Raw genomic sequence first — 18,313 nt, 5'->3', positions numbered from 1 at the left:
GGCAGCAGCATGAGGAGACCATATAGTGGCTGAATGACCCAGCATGGAGGTGGCGGCAGCATGAGGAGACCATAGAGAGGCTGACTGATGCAGCCTGGAGTTTGTGGCAGCATGAGGAGACCATATAGTGGCTGAATGACCCAGCGTGGAGGTGGCATCAGTATGAGGAGACCATATAGTGGCTGAATGACACAGCCTGGAGTTGGCGGCAGCATGAGGAGACCATATAACGGCTGAATGACACAGCATGGAGGTGGCGGCGGCATGAGGAGACCATATAGTGGCTGAATGACACAGCCTGGAGTTGGCGGCAGCATGAGGAGACCATATAACGGCTGAATGACACAGCATGGAGGTGGCAGCAGCATGAGGAGACCATATAGTGGCTGAATGACCCAGCATGGAGGTGGTGGCAGCATGAGGAGACCATATAGAGGCTGACTGACGCAGCCTGGAGTTTGTGGCAGCATGAGGAGACCATATAGTAGCTGATTGACCCAGCGTGGAGGTGGCATCAGTATGAGGAGACCATATAGTGGCTGAATGACACAGCCTGGAGGTGGTGGCAACATGAGGAGACCATATAGTGGCTGAATGACACAGCCTGAAGTTGGCAGCAGCATCAGGAGACCATATAGTGGCTGAATGACACAGCCTGGAGTTGGCGGCAGCATGAGGAGACCATATAGTGGCTGAATAACCCAGCGTGGAGGTGGCGGCAGCATGAGGAGACCATATAGAGACTGACTGATGCAGCCTGGAGTTTGTGGCAGCATGAGGAGACCATATAGTGGCTGAATGACCCTGCGTGGAGGTGGCGGCAGCATGAGGAGACCATATAGAGGCAGAATGACACAGCAGGGAATTTGCGGCAGCATGTGGAAATCATATAGTGACTGAATGACCCAGCGTGGAGGTGGCAGCAGCATGAAGAGACCATATAAAGGTTTAATGACACAGCCTGGAGTTGGCGGCAGCATGAGGAGACCATTTAGTGGCTGAATGAGCCAGCCTGGAGTTGGCGGCAGCATGAGGAGACCATATAGTGTCTGAATGACACAGCCTGGAGTTGGCGGCAGCATAAGGAGAACATATAGTGGCTGAATGACACAGCCTGATGGTGGCGGAAGCATGAGGAGACCATATAGTGGCTGAATGACCCAGCGTGGAGGTGGCGGCAGAACGAGGAGACCATATAGAGGCTGACTGACGCAGCCTGGAGTTTGTGGCAGCATGAGGAGATCATATAGAGGCAGAATGACACAGCCTGAAGTTTGCGGCAGCATGAGGAGATCATATAGTGGCTGAATGACCCAGCATGGAGGTGGCAGCAGTATGAGGAGACCATATAGAGGCTGAATGACGCAGCCTGGAGTTGGTGGCAGCATGAGGACACCATATAGTGGCTGAATGAACCAGCGTGGAGGTGGCGGCAGCATGAAGAGACCATATAGTGGCTGAATGACACAGCGCGAATGTGGCGGCAGCATGAGGAGACCATATAGTGCCTGAGTGAAACAGCCTGGAGTTGGCGGCAGAATGAGGAGACCATATAATGGCTGAATGACCCAGCGTGGACGTGGTGGCAGCATGAGGAGAACATATAGTGGCTGAATAACACAGCCTGGAGGTGGCGGACGCATGAAAAGACCATTTAGTGGCTGAATGACACAGCCTGGAGTTGGCAACAGCATGAGGAGACCATATAGTGGCTGAATGACCCAGCGTGGAGGCGGCGGAAGCATGAGGAGACCATATAGTGGCTAAATGACACAGCCTGGAGTTGGCGGCAGCATAAGGAGACCATGTAATGGCTGAATGACCCAGCGTGAAGGTGGCGGCAGCATGAGGAGAACATATAGTGGCTGAATGACACAGCCTGGAGGTGGCGGAAGCATGGGGAGACCATATAGTGGCTGAATGACACAGCCTGGAGTTGGCAGCAGCATGAGGAGATCATATAGTGGCTTAATGACAGAGCCTGGAGTTGGCGGCAGCATGAGGAGAAGATATAGTGGCTGAATGACACACCCTGGAGGTGGCGGAAGCATGAGGAGACCATATAGGGTGACATTTATCAATGTTTGCTTATGTATTCCTTTTTTTAGTAAATTTTTTTGCTTATGTGCGACTTATTTATCAACTGCTTTCAGCCTGTTGATGAATTTCTTTCACGTAAGCAAGTTTTCTTTTTTTGCTTTGGTAGTGGCTTTTTCTGCTCCATGTCTGAGCTGGAGTATATTTATGATATTCCAAGCAATAGTTGGACCAAATATATTATCTGTAAATCCACATGTAAATGTGGTAACTGCTTTGATTGTTAACTTTTGAGTTGGTGCTGGGTATTATAGCACTCTATCACTGGGTTTGGTGTATCTTTAGCAAAAACCATAATAAAGGTTATGTTTTAAAAGTTTTTTTTTCCCCTTATCAGCTCAGAGAGGGTATCAATCCCCCTTCTTTTGGCTGATCCATTTGCTATTCAATACCGGGAAATTGGTTTTTTCATGTGATGTGACTTTTTTGCGACTTTCGCACTTGATAAATCTCTGACCACTGCAAGTCAAAAATCCCTTTTTGCTTTGGTAAGCAAGATTTTTATTTTTTGCTTAGGACACTGCACAATCAAAAAGTCGCAGAAAAAAAGAGAGTAGTAGCACGTGCGACTTTTTTGCGACAATTTTAAGCAAATAAAATCTACTAAATGCTTAGATAAATGTCCCCCATAGTGGCTGAATGACACAGCCTGGAGGTGGCATCAGCATGAGGAGAACATATGGTGGCAGAATGAGACAGCATGGAGGTGGCAGCATCAGGAGTCCTGAAAGTGACCCGGTGATTGAGTGGTGCGGAGGGTGGCAATACCAGTACCCGGTGACGAAGGTGGGTGAAAAAGGGAGAACTTGGCATCAGATGTGAGGCATCAGGCGGGTGGAAGGATCAGAATAGTAGCTGAGGCCGGTAGGCAAGAGAAAACGGTCTCTTTTGTAAAAGTGTTCGTGTGCACAAGTAAGTATTGAGGATATGCTTTACGTAAAACTTAAAGGAGTAGTCCTGTCCTGAAAAACATATCCCCTATCCTAAGGATAGGGGATAAGTTTCAGATCTTGGGGGGTCCGACTGCTGGGGTCCCCTGCGATCTCCTGTACGGGGCCCCGGCAGCCCGCGGGAAGGGGGCGTGTTGACCACCGCACAAAGTGGCGGCTGACACGCCCCCTCAATACAACTCTATGGCAGAGCCGGAGCTCTGGACCCCAAATTTTTTTTTAAATCAAACAAAAGGAAAGGTGTGCAAAAAAACACCATGTGCCAGCTACACCACCAAGTATTGATGTGATGCAAAGACCTCTAAAAGGTGGAGGTGAACAACGTATGGTCCATTGTAACCGGTGGGGTAAAAACTTCCCCTGTAAGGCCCTACTCTCGCATTATTAATTCCCTTCTTGGTAAGTGTTACCAAGACCGTTTTAAGACAAGTAACACTTTCCTCGAAAAGGTGGAAGGGAACAACGTATTGTCCATTGTAGCAGGTGGGGGTAAAAAAAATTCCCCTGTAAGGCCCTACTCTTGCCCTAATAATTCCCTTCTTGACAGGTGTTACTCGCCCTAAAAAGGGCGGCCCCACACAGGAAACTCTCTCTATTTCCACCTAAAAACCCTGGTAAATAGAGAGAGGTTCCTATGTGGGAGCCGGCTTTTTTTGGCCGAGTAACACTTGCCAAGAAGGGAATCAATAATGCAAGAGTAGGGCCTTAAAGGGGAAGTTTTTACCCCCACCGGCTACAATAGACCATACGTTGTTGTCCTTGCATCACGTCAATACCTGGTGGTGTAGGTGGCACATTTTTCCTTTTGTTTGATTTAAAAAAAACTTTGGGTACATATATTTTATCCTAAGAATATTATTTAAAGTTAAGTTTTACGTAATGCATATCCTCAATGCTTACTTGTGGTCTGATGCGGAGGAATGTCTGTAACTGGGGAGCAGCGCCTTAAATATGTTTAGCACTATCCATATTTGTGAAGTGTTGGTGTGGCACCATGGTCAATCTACACTGATGCATCAGGCATTGGTGGGTGGAAATCCTGGCTGATCCATGCCTTATTCATCTTCACAAAGGTCAGTCTCTCCACATTTTTCATGGACAGACGAGTTCTCCTTGGGGTTACTATGGCTCCCGCCGCACTAAACACCAGCTCTGATGGCACACTACTGGCCAGACAGGACAGCTTTTCCAGGGCAAACTCTGCTAGTTGCGGCCACAAATCAAGTTTAGCTGCCCAGAAGTCCAGCGGATCTTCAAGTTGTGTTGGCATGGGCATGTCAAGGTATGCCACCTCCTGCTGGTTCAGGTCCTGCTACCTGCTGCTGATGAGTTGCTTCACTATGTGGGTGAAGAAAGCTACTCATCAGCGACTGTAGACTCAGGCTGCTGCTGATGGAGCTGGTACTGCTCCTGCCACCCCACCCCTCCCCAGCAGCCATGGCAGTGGAAGGTGAGGGCAGAGGGCCCCCCAAGTCAGCCCTGTGGGAGGATCGATGATGGCGAAGATAGGCATCGGCCAACTGACTACATAGGATGTCTCTGTAGTAGGTCAGTTTGTCCTCCCTCTCAGAGTGGAAAAGGCTCCCATTTTGTGCCAGTAGCGAGGGTCCAATAAGGTGGAGAGCCAGAAGTCATCCTGCTGCCGAATGGTGACAATTCAACTACACAAGCATGTGAGCATACATCGTACCATTTGTGCAAGTTACTCGGAGGGACTCTCTGCCTCCATCTCCACTGCATACTGCCACGGTGTGTCTGGTTCCTCTGTATCGCCTTCCTCATAACCCTCTAGCTGCTCCTGCTCCTCCTCTCCATTACTAGAAAAACCGCCCATCTCGCGAAACCTAAACTGTGCTCCACTGTGTCCCTCCCCCTCCGCCTCCGCCCCCACAGGGCTCATGTGGCCGTGAGATGTAGGCGCCACGTCTCCAGTGCCCTGACCAGCCATCGTTTCCAACACAAGTTGTAGTAGATGAAGCAGTGGAATTACGTTGTTCATCCCGTAATTCTGGCGACTGACTAATTATGTGGCTTCCTCAAAGGGCCTGAGCAAACAGCAGGTGTCACGTATGAGCTGCCACTGGTTGACATTGAAGTTACACAGGGGAGTCCCTCTATCCGCTTGGATCATCAAGAAATCGGGGATGGCTTTTCTCTGTTCGTATAGTCGGTCCAACATGTGGAGGGTGAAATTCCAATGTGTGGAAATGTCGCAAATCAGACTGTTGGGGGATACCGTTCTGACGCTGCAGCTCAAGGAGGGTGTACTTTGCGGTGTACGAGTGGCTGAAGTGCATGCAAAGCTTCCTTGCCATTGTTAGGATGTCTTGCAGATGGAGGGAACACTTCAGGAACTGCTTGACAACCAGATTGAACACGTGTGCCATGCAGGGAGCATGTCTCAGTCTTCCTTGTCGCAGCGCAGTCAAGACGTTCTTCCCGTTGTCGGTCACCATGGTTCCCATTTCCAGTTTTCATGGAGTAAGTAAGAATTTGATTTCTTGATGAATGACTTTTAGCAGTTCCTCCCCTGTGTGACTCCGTTTGCCAAGGCAAACCATGTGAAGAACAGCGTGACACCTCTGTGCCCTGCACACATGGTATGCTGGAGGGGCACTGAGACATGTCCGTACAGTGGAGGTTGAGTACACGGTGGAGGATGAGGAGGCGGAGTCGCACACTGTCACCAGACCAACGGCCTGAGAGCGTGGAGGCGGAAGCGGCGTGACCTGTCCAAGTTGCTGTTGTGGCTGTGCAGGAACCACATTCACCCAGTGGGCCATAAAGGACATGTATTGTCCCCTGACCGTAATTACAGCTCCACACGTCGGCGCTGCCGTGCACTTTGGTACACACCGACAGGCTCAAGGACTGGCCCACCTTCAGTTCCACAAAATTGTGCAGGGCTGGTACTGCCTTCTTCGCAAATAAATGACGGTTTGGGACTCTCCATCTCACCTCGGCACAAGCCATCAGTTCTGTGAAAGATGCAGAGTCCACCACTTGAAAAGGGAGGGACTGCAGCACCAGCAACTTGGACAGGAGCACATTCAGCTTCTGCGTTGTTGGATGAGTGGGCGCATACTGTTGTCTTTTGAACATGGCCTTGCCGATGGATTGATGGTGGAATGACTGACTCGAAGTAGGAGGAGCAGGAGCATCTGGAGCGACAGAAGATGGGTATGACACACAGCTCCCTTCGGCTGAGGTGGTGGAGCTTTGGCTGGCTGAAACAGGAAATGGCGTGCCACTGGGTGATGCAGCAGGCTGGACCACCACATCGGAGCCACGGTTCTCCAAGGCCACTTTATGGTGACGCTGCATATGTTGACGCAGGGCCGTGGTGTTAATATTGAGACCCTGGCCATGCTTCACCTTCTGCAGATACATCTTGCATGTGGCCAGGTTAACCTTCTCCGGATGCTTGATGAAAAACTGCCACACTGCCAAGTAGCTGATTTTCCCACCAACAGTCCACACTGATTGACTGCTACTGCTGCCGACTCCAGGAACCCCTGTTCCACTACCTCCCGGGAAGGTAGGCTGCCACAAAGCAGGTGGTCTACCCCGGGCACGTTTGGCTCCAGACTTTCCACTTCTGCAACCATGCTGACTGCCAACCATGCTACCACCTTCCTGGCTCAGCTGCTGCCTCATGGGCAACCTGCAACCTTTTTCTCCTGATAATGATGAAGCCCCTTCTGCACCCGGCTCCCAAGTGCAATCGGCTTCATCATCATCGAGTTGTGTCTGCGTGTCACTGATGTCCTCCTCAGGTTCCTTTAACAGTGTCTGCTTCAGGAGCCTGAACTCTCGCAACACCACCTCCCACGCTACTCTCCTCATCACTACTTGCCCGCCTAGCAGAGGAAGCCGCGGATGTCTCCTCCACTTCTTGGCTGGGCAGTAGCTGCTGACTGTCCTCTAGTAGATCACCCTCACTTAATAGTGGAGCTGTACCCACAGCATAAGATACTTCTGTTGGGGAGGGAACAGCATAGGACGGAGGCAATGGGAAAACAGGGACTGCTTCCGGGTCATGCCAACTGAGGTTGTGTCTGAGGAACCCACAAACTATTGACTGGTGGTGTCAGATGTCACTTGTGATGAAGTGGATGACCATGTTAACCAATTGATGACGTAAGATGGGTTGCTGGTCGAGGCACGACCGCTACCTGATACCGGGAGCTCAGGCCTCTTGCTGTGACTCCTGCTGCCACCTTTGCCTGATGAATTTAGGCCTCTTCCATTCCTCTGTGCACGTCCTGGCACTTCTCTGCCTGGCATACTTACTGCTTATATGAGGGGAGTACAATACACTCCACTACGCCTAAAACAGTATTTGTCTACAACACCAGCAGGTGTGTACTTTTGGTTGGCCTTTCACAGTATCTAGGCCCTTAAGACTTTAACAGGGACAAAATTATACACCACTTAGATGTACGCACAGGTTACACTTAATAGAGGACAATACACTTTTAGTGCTCTCCTCACCCTAACTGGCTGGCTACTATTAGCTTTTCAGTTGTTGTACACACCAGTGCTGCAGCACACGGTCACTGTGTACTACACCCAAAATTGCACTCTCTCTCCCAATCTCACTCCCTTCCCTATCAGTGCTTCTAGGCTGGACTTGGGCTTGAGGTGAATCGCTGCTGTAAAAAAGCTTTTCTGTGCAACACTGCTCTCTGTCCCTCTCTGCAATAGAACACTGATGTGACTGGGAGGTGAATCGCTGCTGTAAGAATGCTTTTCTGTGCAACACACACTGCTGTCTGTCCCTCTCTCTCTGCAATAGAATGCTGATGTGACTGGGAGGTGAATCGCTGCTGTAAAAATGCTTTTCTGCGCAACACACACTGCTGTCTGTCCCTCTCTCTCTCTCTGCAATAAAAGGCTGAAGTGATTGGCCACAAGATGGCTGACGATTATATAGGGCTGTGACATCACGGGGGTGGCTGGCTGCTGATAGGCTGCATGCTGCATGTGATTCAGGGTCATCCGGTCTACCCTTGTTATCGCCTTCCCATGATTCCTTGCCTCATGTCCTCAAAAGTGGATACGCCATTTTAGATGCCCTGGAGCCTGGACCGCACTAAATGGAGTTTAATCAAGCGATTCATGCAATCGAATCACGGCTATACACGCATTCGTTGCGAATCAAATTTTTCCTGAATTTCGTTACGAAATTGGTTCAGATTCAATTCGCTCATCCCTATTTATAAAATGTCCACAAGGATAATTATGCAAGTGGTTGGCTCCCAGGAAATTCCAGAAATTCTTCACTAACACCGAGCTGCAATGTCCTCTGCAGGTTGCAGGTCCACTGAAGAAGTGATAGCTGGGCAGCTACTTAGTCCCTAGGTCTGAAGCCTTTAAAGCATACCTGTCAGACCCCCCCCCCCCCCAAAAAAAAAAAAAAAACTGTTATATGTTGCTCAGTACCTCATCCTGATCATGTCTACGACCTATATTTCTCTCAGAATTACATTTTCTAACTTGCCATCATTGCTCAGTGAGGTTTCTGTCCATGCAGAGGCATGGGGCATGTCCCTTTCTTCTCCTCACTGTCATGACTACTCCCCCTCCCATCACTCTGCTCTGACTCTCAGAGGGCCAGAAGCAAGCACAGCAGCTCTGGACCTGCCTGCAGCCCTGTCATTCACTCATAGTGTCCATGACGTGTCGATTACCACTGGACACTGGACTGGTATGAGTCCCAGGAGGCAGGGGAACCTAGTGGGCACTGTTTTGACTGGCTTTTTCAGTATGAAATACAGTGGTACCTCAACATACGACGGTAATTGGTTCCAGGCGGACCATCGTATGTTTAAACCATCATATGTTGAGGGATACAGTACATGGATGCTCAATGATACTCACATGTCCCGTGTGCTCCAGCCCATCAGTTTGCCGCTCCTCTGCTGCCATATGTCTACGTCGCTGCTGCCCTGCTGCTCTCCATAGCCTTCATCACGTCACTGCTCACGCTACCCCTATTGGATGACAGGGCTGTGTGAGCTTTGACTTGATGACAGCGATGGAGAGCAATGGTGCAGGGCAGCGGCGACAGAGGAACGGCGAACTGGCAGGCTGGAGCGGCGGGGACATGTGAGTATAATTGAGCGGGGCACATGGGACACATTAAACGGCTATCCGGCAGCTGCTGAAGCAGTCAGTGCTGCCGGATAGCCATCTTTGCGAAGGCCCTGAGACACAGAAGCATCGCATGTTGATACTGCATTCAATATACAATGGCCTCTGAGAGGCCATCATGTGTTAAAACGATCGTGTAGTGGCCCAGTACAGAAGTGGCCCTTGTTAGGTCCTTTCAGGTGGACTCAGTCCCAGTCCCCTGGCCCCACACTCCTCAGGACTCTCGTCACACTATGGTTCATACAAAGGGTTAATGTGTTGTATTTAAGTGAATATGTTGTTAAGTCCTGTTGCTAAGTCATGCAACCAGGCAAGGTGTCAGTGACCAGGTGACTTGTGGGTGGCCTATGAAAGTCCTCCACATTGCTCCTTTATATAGCAGGGAGGAGCTAGCTAGTTCAGAGGAGCAGTACAGTCAAGACCTGAGAGTGTCTGGTGTCCTTAGGGAGACCAAGGACTAACCATGCAACCACGCTTCCATCAACTGTGTACCCCTTCAGGTGAATGTCAAAACCTGGTAAGCAACCATAGGGAAGTAGTCTAGTCAGTCATAGTCAAGTCCATCAAGTCTGCTAAAGTCAGCGTGGGATTGCATAACTAAGTCCAAGTCCACAACAAGTCCAAGCAAGCCCGCAAGTCTCCTAAAGTCACTGGTCATCTCCATGGGCCTTACTGAGCTGAAAAGACTTTAACACCTTATCTGCCTCAGTAAAGATCTGTTGTTCAGTAACCTTGCATCGGAGTGATTATTTGCCCCGTGCCTGGCCTAGGAACCAGCGGCCATACCTCGGGTGGTGTAGAGGATAACCACGCCCTGGCATCACGAACACAAGGGGTTAATACCATTTGCCCCTAGGGTTATAACATCTGCCCAATCGTATGTCGGGTGAGGGTGCGACTGTACTGAAAATTTTCTGTTGAAAGCAATTGCAAAACATATTTTTGCACGCTTTATAACATATCAAAAGTTTATGGGGGAGATTTATCAAAACCAGTGCAAAGAAAAGTTGCTGAGTTGCCCATAGCAACCAATCAGATTGCTTCTTTCATTTTGCAGAAGCCTTGTTTAAAATGAAAGACGCAAGCTGATTGGTTGCTATGGGCAACTCAGCAACTTTCCCTCTGCACAGGTTTTGATAAATCTTCCCCATTGTATCTGACAGAACCCATTTAAATGTCCTAGGCTAATGCTGCAGAGCCCATGTACAACCTATATCAACAGATTCTAAAAATATATACTTTCCTCTCTCTATCTCTCACTACTATTTGTTAAGGGAGATTTCCAATAACATTGGCCCTCATTTTCTATTGCAAACCTGACATGTTCTGTCGGGTTGTGCGCCAGATTCTGATTGTGCCGGAATTTAGAAAGACATGACTAACTCTACATTTTACTGAGAAAACCTGAAAAAGGGGCATGGCCATCGGGAAAAGGGAGCGTGGTAACATAAAAGGGGCGAGTTCCTGACATTTTCACAAAAACCCAACATAGTTACTAAGGTTTCCACAGAAAATGTGGTAGATATGAGCTGAGGAAAACCTGACAGATCAGAGCATGTGTAAAAAAGCAAAATGTAGGGAAAAGTGCAAAATGTTGGGAAACCTTAGTAAATACTGTGGAAAAAAAAATGTAGGGAAATAAAACCCACAAAGAAACCTACACAACGCTCTTAGTAAATCAGGGCCATTGTATATCAGTGAATTCTTCTTCTATATGCTATTCTGTAACGTAATGGTTAACGGAGGTGTCTGCTGGAGTGTTAGGCTATGTTCACATTACGTGAATTCAAATGTAGAAAATAGACGGTCGTACATCCACAACATGCACAATGATCTAAGGCTTCTCAGCAACTTTTATTAAACTAACAGGTCATTAGTGTACTTTATGATCATGAAGTGTAAGCTTGCTAGCCACGTCACGGCCGCATCTCCCCACAGACACGGTGCCGAGGCAGCAATGGACGCCGCAAGCACCACATCAGTGTGAACAGGTGTAAAAGCTCACTCACCATGGGCTCTCAGTCAGAGACTGGGAGACTGCCAGGAAGAATGGGGCCCTATGCAGCTTCCTGCCAAATGTATATAGGGCTGGGCTGAGGGGGAGGAGCAGAGTGCTGACCAAGTAAAAAAAAAAAAAAAAGAGGGGGATAGAAAACACAATGTTCACACTGGTTTGGTGCTCTGCGGCATCCATGGCTGCTGCGGTGCCATGACTGTGGGAGGTGCGGCCCTGGGACTGGTTTGAGTGGCATTGGGGCTGCTCTGCCAGTGGGTCGTTCCCTCTGTGGGCACTGGTGTTGCGGCGGTGGTGGCCTCCACTCAGTGCTGCGCCATTTTATGCTAGAGACGTTAGGGACCCACTACTTACAGGTGGTCGTGACATGGCTAGCAGGCTTGCACTTCATGATCATAAAGTACACTAATGACCTGTTAGTTTTATTAATGATGCTGAGAAGCATTAGATCATTGTGCATGTTGTGAATGTGCGACCATGTCTGTTTTCTCTACTTGAATTCACATAGGTCGACATTTATCATTGTCTTTAGACAGTTTTTTGAGGGAGATTTATCAAAACCTGTCCAGAGGAAAAGTTGCTGAGCTGCCTATAGCAACCAATCAGATCGCTTCTCTCATTTTTGAAAAGGCCTGTGAAAAATGAAAGATCCCATCTGATTGGTTGTTATTGGCAACTCAGCAATTTTTTCTTCTGGAGAGGTTTTGATAAATCTCCCCCTTTGTGTCTAGAAAAGGCACAAAAAAGGTGCAAGCAGGGTGTATTTGCACCTTTTTTGTGCCTTTTAGTTTACACATTTCTGCTGATTTTGAGTTGCAATGCACTAATTTTGGCAATAAACATGATATGGAAGGGATTTATGAACTGCACCTTTTTATGAGAAGTCGCAAAGCCACTGAAAAGTCTCTAAAAGGACACCAGCCCAGACTTAGCTTAGCTTTTTGGTGTATGTGAAGGGAGAAATTTAAAAAAATGTGACCTGCACAAAATGTATGAAATGCTCTGTGACCATTTCATAAATTTGGTGCTCCTACACATCACCAGCACACAAAAAAAGGTGTAGAAAAATGCTTCACTTACACCTACAATGATAAATGCTTCACTTACACCTACAATGATAAATGCCCGTCATTGTGCTCACATTACTGTTGGAGTCTCCACCAACATGTTCCATAAGGTTTTTCTGTAAAAATAATACAGCAAGCAGTTCGGTTTGTTGTGTCAAGGCTATGAACACCCTGGTATTCCTTATTATAAGTAATAACAAGTCTTATAATTATCGTAAGTCATTCTAAGGCCATCAGGCAGCATTTTAAGTGGAAGCCACAATGTGGGTGTGTACAGAGCCTTGGGCTATTTTTACTATGGAGCATTTTGATTAGTTTTTTGCATTAGTATTTGCAAGCCAAAACATAGACGAGGTAGAAATCTTTGCACTGAAGGTGCACTTATATTAAAAGTTTTGACCATGCAGTCAAAACCAAATTAAACAGGTGAAGCTCATTGTAAAAACATGGCTATTGGCGCAGTTTTGTGCTCATGTAAATGCACACTAAATATTGTCTCTCTGTAGGTTTCACTTCTAGTCTGGCAAACACTAATGCATGGTGGCTCGGTTATGAGCATTATTGCCTTGCATTATAGGGGTCCTGTGTAAACCAAGGGAAATATCTGCATGAAATCTGTGTTATCTATGTGTTTGCGCAGGGTTTCGATGGGGACAGCGGTAGATGTAAACTCCGTATAGCATTGCGAAATTTGTTTAAGTCAAATCTGCTCTAATAGGGACAGGGACACCTGTCAAAGGCAGGAGTCCTTGTTACAGTACATTCACCCCATGCCTTACTGCTTAATTAAAGTATTATTTTGGCAAATAAGGATGGAGGAGATAACTTACATAGTGATGTTCTCTCTGGATTCAGAAGCTCTATTCCACCACTCACCACCAATCACATGCTCAAGACAGTGACCGATAGCATAGGGCCCCATGGAAAGTATGTAACGGTGCAGTCTTTTGACAGGAGTCCCTGTTCCTGTACACTGAGCTCCGAAGCTTACTTAGTGTCAAACTGTCTAGAGGTGAATATAGCATTACCACTTACACTCACTACAGTTGCTGCAATAGGCCCACTTCACCAAGCTCAGCAAATGTTAACTAAAGAGTGATGCAAACAGTGTATGCATTGCCGCTCAGTGTACAGAAGCAGACTCAGTTGAATTTGAAGAATTTTGGGAGGTTCACTGGTCGGCGGTATATAAATAAAATTCTGCCTACCATAACATGACCTCGCCCCCTCCCACAGACTTGCATTGAGGGGGCGGGGTGATATCACAAGGGGGGGGGGGGGCGTGACATCATGAGCCTCCGGCCCCTGCATTGACAGTCGTCAGGCACAGAGCGAAGTTTTCTCCGTGCAATAGACGACAGGGTGTGCTGCAGGAGAGATTGCAGGGGTTCCCAGTGGCGGGACCCCCGCAATCAGACATCTTATCCCCTATACTTTGAATATGGGATAAGATGTCTAGGGGAGGAGTACCCCTTTAAGGACACAGCCCTTTTTTTTTTATTTTTATTTTTTTTTTTTGTGATCAATTGCACTTTATTTTATCATAAAAAGTACAGCAAACCCCAAAAAATATTTTTGGTGTGAGGAAATTGAAAGGAAACTGAAATTTTGCAAATTTTGTGTTTTGTTTTCAAGCTGTACACTTTACGGTAAAATGACATTTTTCTATTCTGTGGGTCAATACGATTAAAATGATACCCATGTTTACATACTTTTCTATTATTGTATTGCTTTTACAAAAAAAAAAAAACTTTTTTCACAAAATAAGTATGTTTAAAATTGCTCTATTTTAGCCACCTATAACTTTCCAATTTTTCCGTATACAGGGCTGCATGAGGGATCATTGTTTGCACCGTGATCTTATGTTTTTTTAGTACAACTTTATGCCCCCATATGGGTTAATGGCAGACATCAGAGCAATCGCTGATGTCCGCCATTGCCGACAGGTCCCTGGCTGTGATAGCAGCCAGGACCTGCCGTGCATAATGCAAGCACTGCTCCGGTGCTCGCGTCATGTACAGGAGGAGTTTGTCCAACATGGATTTGATGCATTCACCAATTAAGTATGAAACTATTCTTCTTTTATACTCCTCCTCCTTTAAATATTTAGGGTGTGGTCACACGTGTAGGGATGCACCGAAAGGGAAATTTGGGCTGTGCTTAGCCGAAAACCAAAACCAAAAATGCATTGCCCCACCCCCTTTTTGTTACATTTTATTACTTTTTTTGGGGGATGTTATGTGACCAAAATCAGCAATTTTTGCGCTTGGAATTCTTTTGCGTTTACGCCGTTCACAGTGCAGGATCAGAAACATAATAATTATTAGAGGACTTTTAGGAGTAATCATTCTATAGAACTCCATTGATCTGTGCTCATTTGGTTGAGCCTGCTTCAGCCAGGCTCAATCAAATGAAGAGCCATGGACACCAATGATGCAGAAGTAAGCCCAATGGCTACCTCCACATATGATCACCCCTCCTCAATTGCGCTGCGGGGGGGGTGATCCACCCCACTGGACCACCAGGGCTTTGACTGCTGCGATCTAAAGGGTTAATAGCCGACTGTGGCGATTGCCGCATAATGGCTATTAGCAGCTGTCCCCAGCTACAAGAAGCAGATCTGAAGCAAAAATATGCACATGTCAACGTACCCTTAGTGTGTAATATTTGTCTTTATTTGTACCCCTTTCTTTGTACTGCGGAATCTGTTGGCGATATATAAATAAATATTATTATTGTTGTTATTAATAAATAATAATAATATAATAATAAATGCATTCTTATTATATAATTACTTATTTATAAACAATAGCTGATTAACCAAAACATTAAAAAAAAACATTTAAAAAGCATATATAGACTCAATCACAAAAAATAAAAAATAAAAAAATTGCCACGTTTTTGTCCGGCTCAAAGTATACGTTTTCTATTGTGGAGTAACATTGGGTCTGCAGTGTAAAGGTTAAGCAGCAGCAGCAGCAGCAGACAGTGTGCACTGCTAACCACACTCTACAGCAGCACACAGGCTCTGAGTCAGCTCTGCAATGAAAAGACACACAGGCATCACATTACACCAGCCCACTTGATTTGAAACCCAGCCAAGGTAGGTGAAAGACCTCATAAATATGCAAAGCAGGAAGTTTTTTAGGATAGAATATTCATGTAAATCCCCCATGATTGGCTGCTGATCACATTCCTAGAACACTGATCCATCTCTGCACAACTTTCAGCTCTATCTCCAGGATCAAGGCAAAGGAGCATTTCTTCTTTTTTCACTTTTTTTTTTTTTTTCAATGTGTAGGGGTGGAGGGGTGATCCACATTGTTGATCTTTACCACTTCCCTTGGAGAGAAGGGAGGGGCAGGGGGAGGGTTTGTACAACTCACTGCTATGGCCATTTTGTTTGTGGGCAGCATGGTAGAATCTTGCCAGTAAGTGAAAACTAAACCTTCTGCACAATAACCCTAATATTGAACCCAGGAACAGGTCAGTGTGAGCCATCAGGGAGTCAGGTAAGTCAGCATTCACTTCTTACTTCAAATAGAAAACAATTGCCTGGGCGATGCATGAGATATTGTTACATTGTAACAACTTGTCCCCACCTCCTCCCCTCCATGACATCACTGCAATCTGATTAAATGGTGGAGGTGTGATTGATTCAGGCTTTATGTAAACAGATCAATTTGCTGGGGCTGATGGCATCATGAACAAAGGTTGAGTGTGCACTGGGTGCTATAGTTTGGCTTTTTACATAGGTGCGGGGTTTGTGTTTGTATGATAGGAGTTTAAAATGGCACACTGCCTTTTTTCCAGGCTGCAGAAGGGGAGGGGGGGAGGATAGTGCAGACTGGAGGGACACTGCCCTCCCATCCAATCACAATCCGCCTATTTGCCATTGCAAAGTTGTTAACCCCAGAGTCTTGTGGTTTTGCCTCTGCTTCTATAATCTTTGGCTTTTTTTTTTCTTCTTCTTCTTACAAAGCTTGAAGATTGAGGAAGAAAACCTCTGTGTGATCAGACATCATGGAACTAAGTAGGACTTCACGCCTGCCTTGCCATTCCGAGAGGTTTTCTAAGCCATCTGCTGCTGCTGCTTGGAAATTGTTTGATAGAGCCCAGGTCATCCTCCTCCTCCTCTTCTTATATTGTTTAAAAAATTTCTCTCTATGGCTTCTCCCCTCCGCCTGGCCAAGAGGTGAGTTCACGGTGAATTTTATTTCAAGTTCTCTTTCCAAAAAAAAAAAAAACAGTTTGTAAAAGTGGGTGGATCTGGGAAGATAAAGCATATAGAATTTTTTTTTTTTTTTTTTTTTTACAGTATACTTTTTTTTTTCTTTGTAACTCCCACAATGCAGATAAATTGTTACATTGTTTATACCCTGCAGTACGTAATGTTATGTATTTATTATGTATTTATTGTAAGTGTGAGATGAGACAACGTCCTTGTTTGTTTATAAATTTTTATTGTTTTTTGGAAATATGACACGAACGTCTGTCTATAAATATCTACAATCTCCTGTGTAGAATATTCTGCTGTGTGTTTTGCAGCCTACACCATACTACAGTACAAAAAATTAAAAATATAAATAAATAAACCTTCTTCAACCTTAGCCAGGAATATAAAGATGGACATAGTTTTAATAATTTAAAATAAATGTATCAACAGATTAATAAATTCTCAGCTCGACACATCTGGCGATAGCGTTAAATGTTCAGAATGGTTTGTTTAATGCAAAGTGGAAGGAAGGAGGAGACAGTGACACAAGAGGTTTATTATATTCTAAGTTATGGCTGGTACTAAATGGTGGCTGTTCTTATTTGTGAAGATCAACTCCCTCTATGGCGATGACTGTGTGTACAATGACACTGGAGGGGAATGATATATACTCCCCTCTGGGCCTGATTGTTATTGAGCCAGAGGCAATTAGAAATATATTGTAGGATTTTAATGTCTTTAATGTCCCTTTTTTTTTTTTGTGAGTTTTTTTTTTTTTTTTTGCACACGGTGGGAGTTTTTTTTTAATACATTGATCTGTGTTGGTGGCGCTGTGGTGCTCTTAACCAATTTTATATGTCAGTTACACTAAGAGAAAGGGTAGAGAGGTGGGGCAAGGCTTGATCTGATCTGTGTACATTACGTGCTAAAGATATGTCATTGTGTCTGTGTCCTAACCACGTAAAACATAGCAAATTTTATTATGTGGCTACTGTATCTTTTGTTCTCCTTTTAATCTGCCATTTCTAATACGGAGTCGGATCCGATCAGCGTTTCTGCCTAGACAATGCTAGAACAACAAGAAGTGTCTGATCCATTTTGTAGGCAGCTCACCAGTGTCGGGGGAAGTTGGGTTAGAAGATCTCCTTTCACGCCTTAACCTTTTAATTGTTTTATATAATTTTTATACTATTTTATATATGGAATAGAACGACATAGTAGAACTTGGATGCAAAGTACCTTTTTGCAAAAAAAAAAGTTGTCACTTTTTTTTTGTGTTCATGCGTAAGTGGCAGACTATGGAAAATTCCAGCAAAAGAAGAAGAAAAAAGTTTTAATGTTTTTTTTGTTTGGCTTTGTTGAAAAGATAGACGGGTTACGTGTCTGATAACCCCACTCCAACAGGCAAGCCATCAGCTTTGGGAGTTTTTTTTGTGTTTTCTTTTTTTTTTTCTTTTTCTACATCTCTTTCCTGTTTATTTGTTATGTTTAATTGCATGTATACGATGATGTAGGTTTCATGTATTGGGAAATGCTGAAGCATCTTATAATATTACAACATCTACAAAAGAATATACCACTTTTTGTTTTCTAACCCACGCCCCCCCCCCCCCCCCTTCTTCTGCTGACAAAATGGCTGTTCATTTAATTGGAATCCTCTATGTGAGAGTTCTTTACTCGTGTAATCCTCAGATTAATTTAAGACATGCGGAGGACTGGAAAACACTGGTGTTTTGTAGCTTTTTGGTAAATTAGATTGCAGATTTTTATTTCCAGTAATAACTCGCTAATTGAAAATCATTGGTGATTAATT

At 45.6% G+C, this 18,313-nt stretch overlaps 1 protein-coding gene across 2 annotated transcripts in view; it reads left to right on the top strand.

Annotated features, from left to right (window-relative positions):
- The first annotated feature begins 15,683 nt into the window (after positions 1–15,683).
- Positions 15,684–18,313, top strand: part of EPC1 (enhancer of polycomb homolog 1) — a 108,130-nt gene continuing 105,500 nt past the window's right edge. Inside the window, exons 1-2 of one of the 2 annotated variants that reach the window (XM_056519452.1) lie at positions 15,684–15,796; positions 16,267–16,479. The gene's annotated coding sequence lies outside the window, so the exon portion shown is untranslated. Of the gene's footprint in view, positions 15,797–16,186; positions 16,480–18,313 lie in introns of those variants that run through there. The other variant, XM_056519451.1, reaches the window with a different exon arrangement.

This window comes from Hyla sarda, chromosome 5 (genome assembly GCF_029499605.1).
Source record: "Hyla sarda isolate aHylSar1 chromosome 5, aHylSar1.hap1, whole genome shotgun sequence".
Taxonomy (NCBI): Eukaryota; Metazoa; Chordata; class Amphibia; order Anura; family Hylidae; genus Hyla; species Hyla sarda.
The sequence above is the reverse complement of the archived record's forward strand: the minus strand, read 5'-3'. Positions and strand labels throughout refer to the sequence as shown.